The sequence below is a fragment of the Oncorhynchus gorbuscha genome, linkage group LG06 (assembly GCF_021184085.1).
Source record: "Oncorhynchus gorbuscha isolate QuinsamMale2020 ecotype Even-year linkage group LG06, OgorEven_v1.0, whole genome shotgun sequence".
NCBI classification, from domain to species: domain Eukaryota; kingdom Metazoa; phylum Chordata; class Actinopteri; order Salmoniformes; family Salmonidae; genus Oncorhynchus; species Oncorhynchus gorbuscha.
The window spans coordinates 10,793,160-10,804,626 of NC_060178.1; positions in this window are offsets into that span (position 1 = coordinate 10,793,160).

The window sequence follows — 11,467 nt, forward strand, 5'->3', positions numbered from 1 at the left end:
CTCCTCCTCATGGAAGGCACCAGATTTGTCAGTTCTTGCTGTGAGATGTTACCCCACTCTTCCACCAAGAAACCTACAAGTTTTTCTTTTAATACAAATATTTACACATGTTAAGCTTACTGGCAATAAACGCAGTTGACAGTGAGAGAACATTTCTTTTTTTGCTGAGTTTAGATTAGAATAGTATAGAGAATTGGTAGGGTAATATTGAGTATTGGCCGGGTAGTATTGGATAGTATAGAGAGTATTGGTAGGGTAGTATAGGATAGTATAGTATAGAGAGTATTGGTAGGGTAATATTGTCACGAGTCCGACCGAGGGTGTTTCCCCTTCCCGGGCGGGTGGAGCTCGGCGGTCGTCGTCACCGGCCTATTAGCTGCCACTGATTGTTTTTCCTCCCCCTCCTTGTATGTTTAGTGGTAGCACCTGTTCATGTTTAATTAGTTTGTCTTTATTAGACAGCCGGCCCGCCTGGTTGTTGTGCGGGATTATTTCTATGTAACCTTCGGCTCTGTTGTAGAGGTACGTGTTAGTGCCTAGTCGTGATTTTTTTTCCATTGTACTTTTTGATTCCCTGTGGTTGGGACCGTAACTTTTGTGAGCACCCTGTGGTGCGTTGGTGCTATTAAAAGACGCACAGCATTGAACTCTGTCTCCTGCATTTGACTCCACACCCACGACACCCGGAGCATTACAGAATCCTGCACCTATCAGACTGATGGAGTCAGCAGGAGCAGCAGCCAACCCTCTCCCATCGATGGAGGAACGGGTTCTCCACCACACCACCGTCCTCCATCGGATCGGATCCGCGATGGATCAAGTGATGGAGAGAATGGACCGATGGGAGAGGAGTGGTCTCCTCTCTCCACCTTCGGCACCCCCGGCTCCGGACTCCCCATCTCCCGACTCCAGCACCCTCCGTCTGACGCTACCGAGGGCTTATGATGGAGCGGCGGCGGGTTGCCAGGGGTTTCTGCTTCAGCTGGAGCTATACCTGGCCACCATCAGACCCACTCCCTCAGGAGCAGAGAGGGTGAGTGTCCTCATCTCCTGCCTCACGGGTCGTGCTCTGGAGTGGGCGAACGCAGTCTGGAATGGCCCAGACTCAGCGTGGGAGCACTACACAGAGTTTTCCTGCCGCTTCCGTGCCGTGTTTGATCGCCCTCTAGACGGCCGAGCGGTGGGAGAACGACTATTTCATCTCAGGCAGGAGAGGAGGAGCGCCCAGGATTACGCGCTGGAGTTCCGGACCTTGGCAGCCGGATCTGGGTGGAACGACAGGGCCCTTATGGACCACTACAGGTGTAGTCTCCGAGAGGACGTCCGCCGGGAGTTAGCGTGTCGGGACACCACTCTGTCACTGGATCAGCTGATCGACATGTCCATTCGACTGGATAATCTGCTGGCTGCCCGCGGGCGTTCAGAGAGGGTTCTGTGCGTTCCACCACCCAGCCCCTCCGCTCACATCCCAATGGAGTTGGGAGGGGCTACGCCGAGGGGTACCGGAGGAGGAGGCCTTCCCTGCACCAACTCTGGTCGGAGAGGACACACGTCTGATCGGTGCTGGCCACCCAGAAAGCAAACACTGACCACCCAGAAAGCAAACACTGACCACCCAGAAAGCAAACACTGACCACCCAGAAAGCAAACACTGACCACCCAGAAAGCAAACACTGACCACACAGAAAGCAAACACTGACCACACAGAAAGCTAACACTGACCACACAGAAAGCTAACACTGACCACACAGAAAGCTAACACTGACCACACAGAAAGCTAACATTGACCACACAGAAAGCTAACACTGACCACACCGAAAGCTAACACTGATCACACAGAAAGCTAACACTGATCACACAGAAAGCTAACACTGATCACACAGAAAGCTAACACTGACCACACAGAAAGCTAACACTGACCACACAGAAAGCTAACACTGACCACACAGAAAGCTAACACTGACCACACAGAAAGGTAACACTGACCACACAGAAAACTAACACTGATCACACAGAAAGCTAACACTGATCACACAGAAAGCTAACACTGATCACACAGAAAGCTAACACTGACCACACAGAAAGCTAACACTGACCACACAGAAAGCTAACACTGACCACACAGAAAGCTAACACTGATCACACAGAAAGCTAACACTGACCACACAGAAAGCTAACACTGATCACACAGAAAGCTAACACTGATCACACAGAAAGCTAACACTGACCACACAGAAAGCTAACACTGACCACACAGAAAGCTAACACTGACCACACAGAAAGCTAACACTGATCACACAGAAAGCTAACACTGACCACACAGAAAGCTAACACTGACCACACAGAAAGCTAACACTGATCACACAGAAAGCTAACACTGACCACACAGAAAGCTAACACTGATCACACAGAAAGCTAACACTGACCACACAGAAAGCTAACACTGACCACACAGAAAGGTAACACTGACCACACAGAAAACTAACACTGACCACACAGAAAGCTAACACTGATCACACAGAAAGCTAACACTGATCACACAGAAAGCTAACACTGACCACACAGAAAGCTAACACTGACCACACAGAAAGGTAACACTGACCACACAGAAAGGTAACACTGACCACACAGAAAACTAACACTGACCACACAGAAAGCTAACACTGACCACACAGAAAGCTAACACTGATCACACAGAAAGCTAACACTGATCACACAGAAAGCTAACACTGACCACACAGAAAGCTAACACTGACCACACAGAAAGCTAACACTGACCACACAGAAAGCTAACACTGATCACACAGAAAGCTAACACTGACCACACAGAAAGCTAACACTGACCACACAGAAAGCTAACACTGACCACACAGAAAGCTAACACTGACCACACAGAAAGCTAACACTGATCACACAGAAAGCTAACACTGACCACACAGAAAGCTAACACTGACCACACAGAAAGCTAACACTGATCACACACAAGTCAACACTGAGCTGTTTACAGAAACACAAAACAAATGGGCAGACTAGGTGGTTGTTGACGCCACATTCATCCTCTCTAGTCTCACTTACATTTACATTTACATTTAAGTCATTTAGCAGACGCTCTTATCCAGAGCGACTTACAAATTGGTGCATTCACCTTATGACATCAAGTGGACTTACAATAAACATTTATTGATTAAAGTCACGAAAGACTGAGATTACAAATTAAATCTTAATTCAAACTTCTGGAACCAATGATGAATGGATGTTTATACACTGAGTGTACAAAACATTAAGAACACCTGCTTGTTCTATGAAATACAAGAGGACATGTATAACATGATATTTTCTCCCAACAACGTTTCAGGCTTCTGTCAGGACTTCACCCAATAAATGACTGGGAGTTTATACATGTGGATTGTGTGACTGTCTTTGTTTTTGATATCTTCCTGTTTATGTGCTAAGCTCAATGCTTTTTATAGGAATGAATCTGAAATCAATTTGTTTTCCATAACAACAAAAAAATGTACCTGCTCAAACAAAAATTACGCTATTGGTTCTCTATTACCTTATGTGGACTTTTTATTTAATTTTTAATAATAACATGTTTATTATTTCCCAATATTAAAAAAGAAAGAAAAAAAGACAGCAATACTAACAATGACATTCATTGTACTGTTGAATGGGATGGCCAATTTAGAGGACAAAACAAAACTTAACTCACACATACACAGAATAAAACTAAATCCTATTAGGTGGTACATGTATAAGAAGACAGCATATAGTCATTACAGCCCAGAGTAGCAGCATTACAGCCCAGAGTAGCAGCATTACAGCCCAGAGTAGCAGCATTACAGCCCAGAGTAGCAGCATTTACAGCCCAGAGTAGCAGAATTTACAGCCCAGAGTAGCAGCATTACAGCCCAGAGTAGCAGCATTACAGCCCAGAGTAGCAGCATTACAGCCCAGAGTAGCAGCATTACAGCCCAGAGTAGCAGCATTACAGCACAGAGTAGCAGCATTACAGCCCAGAGTAGCAGCATTACAGCCCAGAGTAGCAGCATTACAGCCCAGAGTAGCAGCATTACAGCCCAGAGTAGCAGCATTACAGCCCAGAGTAGCAGCATTACAGCACAGAGTAGCAGCATTACAGCCCAGAGTAGCAGCATTACAGCCCAGAGTAGCAGCATTACAGCCCAGAGTAGCAGCATTACAGCACAGAGTAGCAGCATTACAGCACAGAGTAGCAGCATTACAGCCCAGAGTAGCAGCATTACAGCACAGAGTAGCAACATTACAGCCCAGAGTAGCAGCATTACAGCCCAGAGTAGCAGCATTACAGCCCAGAGTAGCAGCATTACAGCCCAGAGTAGCAGCATTACAGCACAGAGTAGCAGCATTACAGCACAGAGTAGCAGCATTACAGCCCAGAGTAGCAGCATTACAGCACAGAGTAGCAACATTACAGCCCAGAGTAGCAGCATTACAGCCCAGAGTAGCAGCATTACAGCACAGAGTAGCAGCAGATCATCAACCCAGTTATGAAGCGGGACTCGACCATTTATCCAGTATCGGCTGCCATATTTTGTAAAACATTGGACTTCTATTGGAGGTATTGTATCGTATCTTTTCCATATGTATTACATTCCCTAAATCCCGTAACCACATTTCAAAGGCAGGTACAGTCTCCAATTTCCAGAATTGTAATATGAGCCTTTTAGCTAATAGAGTAGAAAGAGAGACAGCCTTCCCTTCCTGGATATTCCCATCAACTGTACCAAACGGAGAGATCAATGGGTCTGGGGCTAGAACTCTATCAAAGGCTTTAGATAAGTCATCAAAAATGAGAGCCCAGTAAACATGTAACTTAGGACATGTCCAGAATAAGTGGACATGTCCAGAATTATTATTATTATTATTATTATTATTATTATTATTATTATTATTATTATTATTAAGTGGGTCAACGTCCCCTCATCCTGCTTGCACCTCTCACACAGTGGTGATAGCACATCATACAGTCTAGAGACCGACCCTTTTGAATGGGGTTTGACAAGGGTCAGGCTATCTAATGTAGGACTATTTGGCTTCATGCCACACTCTGGGATATGTGTCCTTACGAAATTCCTGATTTGGAGGTATCTGAAAAAATGTGTTGTTGGCATGTTGAACTTTCCCTGTAATTGTTGAAATGAAGCTAACTGACCATCTATGTATAGATTACCAATTGTTGTGAGCCCCTTCTCCCTCCTCTGTGAAAACACCACATCATCTAATGAAGTGTGGAAAGCATGATTCAGGCAAATCGGCCTGTCAATGTAAACAGTGGGTATGTTAAGAAAATACCTAATCTGTTTCCAGATCTTAAGCGTATGACAAATGACTGGATTAGAGTCATAAGTTTCTTTCTTCACATATGATGGGCTATTAACAAGTGCAGGGAGTGAGGAACGTTGACAGGAGGCCTGCTCAATCAAAAGCCATGCAGGCATATCCTTCTGTCTCATCGCAGGTGAACTTTCCCTCCAGAAAGACACAATGTTCAGATTAGCAGTCCAATAATACAGTTTAAAGTGAGGAAGGCCAAAGCCCCCCTCTATCTTGTACTTGCAAAAATGCTTCTTTGAAATTCTGGCTGCCTTGTTATCCCATAAAAATGGAGTTACTATTGAATCCAGTTTCTTAAAATAGCTTTGTGGTATTAAATTGGGTAGATATTTGAAGAGGTAAAGAAGAGCGTCTGCTAAATGACTTAAATGTAAATGTAAATGGGTAGGACAACCATTTAATAGTGTTTATATGACCAACCAAGGAAATAGTCAGAGTTTTCCAAAAATCTATATTTTATTTAAGCTGATATATTTCTCATGTCCCAGTTCGCTTTCAATAGCTCTTGTCACTACAATGCCAAGGCTGTTCTAAACGGGGTAGATTATATTGGCATCAACTCACTTTTTTGTCAGTTTATCTTGTTGCCAGAGAAGGAGCCGAATGTGTTTATCAAGTTAAAAGTAAGGGTGGAATAGAAGTTTTAGGCTTGGACAAAAACAAAAGAACATTGTCTGCAAATAGGGAAATTTTGTGCTGGGTGTCCTTTATTTTAACAGAAGCTATATCGGCACATGCCCGAATGCGAGTAGCAAGGGGTTCCGTGGCTATAGAGAAGAGATCAGGCGAAATAGGGCACCCCTGTCGGCACCCCTTGAACAAGCGGAATGACTGCGAAATTTCCTGATTGGTTACCACGGACGCCATTGGGTGTGCATAAATAATTCTGATCCAATTAATACATTCCTATCCAAACCCGAAGTGCTCCAGAACCGACATCATATACTTCCACTCAATCTGACCAGACGCCTTCTCTGCATCAAGAGCTATTACCACTGCCTCAACCTTCTCTGCATCATGAGCTATTACCACTGCCTCAACCTTCTCTGCATCAAGAGCTATTACCACTGCCTCAACCTTCTCTGCATCAAGAGCTATTACCACTGCCTCAACCTTCTCTGCATCAAGAGCTATTACCACTGCCTCAACCTTCTCTGCATCAAGAGCTATTACCACTGCCTCAACCTTCTCTGCATCATGAGCTATTACCACTGCCTCAACCTTCTCTGCATCAAGAGCTATTACCACTGCCTCAACCTTATGATCGCGATACATTACGTTGAAAAGGCGTCTCAAATTGTAGTATATATGTCGGCCCGGGATAAAACCTGTCTGGTCAGGGTGTATGATGTCGGAAATATATATTTTTCAATCGGTTTGTCAATATCTTTGTCAACACCTTGTTTTCTATGGGGAGTAACGACACGGGGCGATAAGACAACATCTCTATCTTTTTTCAAGATCAGTGCTATTGTAGCCTCATGTTTGAGGGAGTTTGGCATTTTCTTTGGATTATTTAAACATTCACATCATAAGTGGAGCTAGACTGGCGCAGTACTTGTTATATAATTCTATTACATATCCATCGGGCTCAGGGGCCTTGCTGTTTGGGAATTGTGCTATCGCTGTGTTAATTTCCTCTAAAGTTATCCCTGCATCGAGTGCAGAAGCTGCCCCCCTGTCTAGTTTAGGAAGTTCACATTCAGCGAGAAAGCGTGCCATAGTTTGTGGATCAGTAGCATCACATTTTGATTGATATACTGTAGCTCTGAATAAAACTGTGCAAAGCATTTATTAGTATCCTGCGGATCTGTTACTATTTTACCCTTGTCTTTTATTTTGTGAATAGCTCTAGATGCCTGTACATGCCTTAGATGTCTTGTTAATCGTTTATGTGGTTTGTCACCCAGTTCAAAATAACTTTGTTGCGTTCTAGCAAATAAAGAGCCCACCCGTTTCGAAAGGATGGTATTGTATTCATATTTTAACTTTGTGATCTTCTCAAGGACTGTATAGGAGGAATTTGTCCTAAAAACGTTCTCCTGTTCCCCTAACTCTCAATTTCTCTCAGCCTAGTATTGGCGCGTTTCTTCCTCTCTGATGTATAAGAAATAATGTAACCTCTAATCACAGCCTTTAGAGATTCCCAAAGGGTGGAGTCGTCAACATCCCCCGTGTCGTTAGTTCCGAGGAAAAGGGCAATCTGATCCTTCAAATACATCTTTCAACAGGTTTGCGTCTAAGCACCACGGTCGCCGACCTGTCGACATGTTGTCGAGTTTCAGCACCATGGACAGAGGAGAGTGGTCCGTAATTAGAATAGGGGGATAGGTAACCGACGCGGCTGCTGAAATGAGTTTGGAGTCCAACAAAATATGATTTATGAACTGATGAAAAGAAAGAATAATCCCTGTCTGTTGGGTGCGTCAGTCTCCAAATATCGACAATGTTAAGGTTTGTCATCAATGTATTTAGACAGACACTGGCATTTGATTGTTGAAGTGACCTTGATAGCTGTTTATCTAAAAGAGGATCTAACGTACAGTTAAAGTCACCTCCCACAATAACACTTGTATCCCAGATATTTGGTATGTTCTTAAATACCCTTTGAAAAAATAATAGATCATCGAAGTTGGGTCCATATAAATTGACCAAGGTTACTGGTTTCGAATTCAGTATACCAGCCACAATAATATCCCGACCATTAGGATCTGAAATCGAGGATGAGTAACCGAAAGGAATGTTTTTCCTTATCAGGATTGCTACCCCTCTCGCTTTTGCATCAAAGTTAGACTGGTATATCTGACCGATCCAGCCGACTTGTAGCTTGGCCTGAACGGAGCGTTTAATATGAGTTTCTTGAAGAAGCACTATGTCAGCACCCAGTGATTTTAGATGAGAAAAAACCTTAGCCCGTTTCACCACATGCCCTAAGCCATTACAGTTCCAGCTGACTATCTTTATTCCACCTTGTCTACTCTGTGCTCTGTCACTATGTGGCATCTCTTATTTTAGAGCAAATTGTTGCTGTCATACAAAACCCAGATGAAAAACGTCCTGCCGTGCGGCAGCTTGTCATCCCACCTGTATTAATAAACGTGAACATAAAACACAGACCCCATCCCCCCTCCCGTCCCTTTACTGAGTGACTTCCCCAAACTAAGCACTCCTTGGCTAACACACAAACCTTAGGGTGTCTAGACATACAGCTAGAACTAACTCATCGTCTATAGATGCTCCGCATATAAACTAATATTAAATAACACTTAACTCTCACGTTAGGGGGTGAGTGGCGCTAATACATGATATGCTAAACAATGCTATATTAGCCACAACATCTCACCTGTCATATAAGTCCCAATTTCTGATCTTCTGATCAAAAAGAAATTCAAACACATTCCTGGCCTGTGTTTGGTCATTTAGCCGGCTGACACAGCCGTTCTGTATCCTCAGCCAGGGAGCTTTGCTTGTCAAGAACAGATCGGTCTCTTTTGGGTTGTCAAACGTACGTGTTGATCCTTCGACTGTCACCTTAAACCGGGCTGGGAAGAGGAATCCATATCAGATGTTGGCCGCCCTGCATTTGTTGCGTACCTCATCATACTCTTTCCGTTGGTTCCTCACCTCCAAGGTAAGATCTGGGTAGAAAGACACCCTGGCTCCGTTGAAGTTAAGGGGGAACTTTTGACTAGCCAGCTTGAGGATGAGATCCCTGGGCTGGGGATAGTGCAGCCGTACAATGAATGGCCTTGGTGGCCCGCCCTTGGTGGCCCGCCCTTGGTGGCCCGCCCTTGGTGGCCCGGCCTTGGCCGGCTTCGTTGCCTGAGATCTGTGTGCGCGGTCGGTCAGGATGGCCGTTTTGAAGTGTTCACTCCCCAGCAGGGCCGGTCTCAGCTCCGAGACAAATTCAGTGGGTTTCCCTTTCTCAGTGTCCTCCTGGATGCCACATATTCGGATGTTCTGGCATCTTGAATGCGACTCAAGCATTTCCAGTCGGGCTTTCAGGGTTTGTTGTCATTTTTTAACGTTGCGCACTGTTTCTCTATGTCCTGTAGCCTGGCCTCGTGATCGACCGTCGTCTGCTCAACCTCATGCACCCTTCTCTTAGTTGCTTTCACAGTTTCGTCCAAAGTCCCAATACTCTTTGAGATATCAGCCAACCTTGTGTCCACCTTCTTGCTTGGTGAGTTTATGGCAGCCAGTATGTCACTTTGCGTATGCTCTGTGGGGAACTCTTGGAAGCTAGACTCTTCAGCTAACTCCTCGTGGGTCAGCGACGTTGAAATTGGTTCGTTGTCTGTCTCATTCAAATGATCTTGTCATATTTGTTTGAAGTTATAGGTCGTGAGAGGTTAAGATAAATACTAATTTGTTTCAAAATAGAGCAGAGCTCTTCCAAAGCACGTCTACTCCATAGCACGCTCTCTAGCGCCTCCCTATTTGGACATTCTTGTTAGCCAGGTATTTGCAAACCTTGATTAATGCCTATTATTCAATGCTGTTAAGACAAATAGTACATTTTTGCGAGGATTATTAATGGCTAAGTTTAAAGTAGCACGATATGCTTTGGTCTATAAATTGCTATTGTCAATCTTGGGAGACTATAATATAGGTTCATAGTCAAATATATGCTAATAATGAATATTTAATCAATCAGCAAGAGCCAAGTCAATGTCTGTCAATCTTTTTACATTGTCTAAGGGCTGAATCCTGACTTAACATACTGCATAATTCAAACCAGGAAACTGTAAAGTAGGAGAAAATTACATAGATTTTCAATGCAGGGATGATATCTTACTTTCCGTTCTGCAAATGTTCCCTTTACATCAGTGCATGATTTACGAATGCATACAGTATGTCAGGTTAGGAGGCAACAGAAGATGTAAGGAGAGATGTCAGAGAGCATGTTACAGACTTGGTCACCATATCATTTGACAGGTAAATATTACTGTTACCCCTGTTGCCTACAGGAGGTTTGAAAAGTTAAAGTTACATATGGGAAATATGAGAGTAAGCTTTACCAGTGCAGACTGCACCACACTCACACTGTACAGTGCCTTCAGAAATGTGGATAAGTAAGTATTCAACCCCGTTGTTATGGCAAGCCGAAATAAGTTCAGGAATTTTCTTTAACAAGTAACATAAGTTGCATAGACTCGTGTGCAACAACAGTGTTTGACTCAGGGGGTTGAATACTTACCCAGAAAGACTCACAGCAAGGTGATTCTAGAGCGTATTGACTCAGGGGGTTGAATACTTACCCAGAAAGACTCACAGCAAGGTGATTCTAGAGCGTATTGACTCAGGGGGTTGAATACTTACCCAGAAAGACTCACAGCAAGGTGATTCTAGAGAGTATTGACTCAGGGGGTTGAATACTTACCCAGAAAGACTCACAGCAAGGTGATTCTAGAGCGTATTGACTCAGGGGGTTGAATACTTACCCAGAAAGACTCACAGCAAGGTGATTCTAGAATGTATTGACTCAGGGGGTTGAAAACTTTTCTATTTATTTTATTTTGTGTAGATCGTTGACAAAATATAACAATTAAATCAATTTTAATCCCACCTTGTACCACAACAAAATGCAGAAAAAGTCAAGGGTGTGAATACTTTCTGAAGGCACTGTACCTATCAAAGGTATGTTTACATTTTATTTTGATATTTACAGAGCCCTGACGAAGCAAATGAGCTGGTTTTAACGAAATCTCAATATATTTCACCTGGCTGACTTTATACTGCAAAATGAGTGAAGGCTCTGGTCTTGGACAATATTATTACGTCTCTCTCCTTACTGGTATCATGCCAGATCATGCTATTGATTGATGATTTATTGATCCTAACACACACACACACACACACACACACACACACACACACACACACACACACACACACACACACACACACACACACACACACACACACACACACACACACACACACACACACACACACACACACACACTCTTATTAGCTACCATGTACATAACTGTTAAAAAGTTTGGGGTCACTTAGAAATGTCCTTGTTTTCCATGAAAACATACATCAAATGAGTTGCAAAATGAATAAGAAATATAGTCAAGATGTT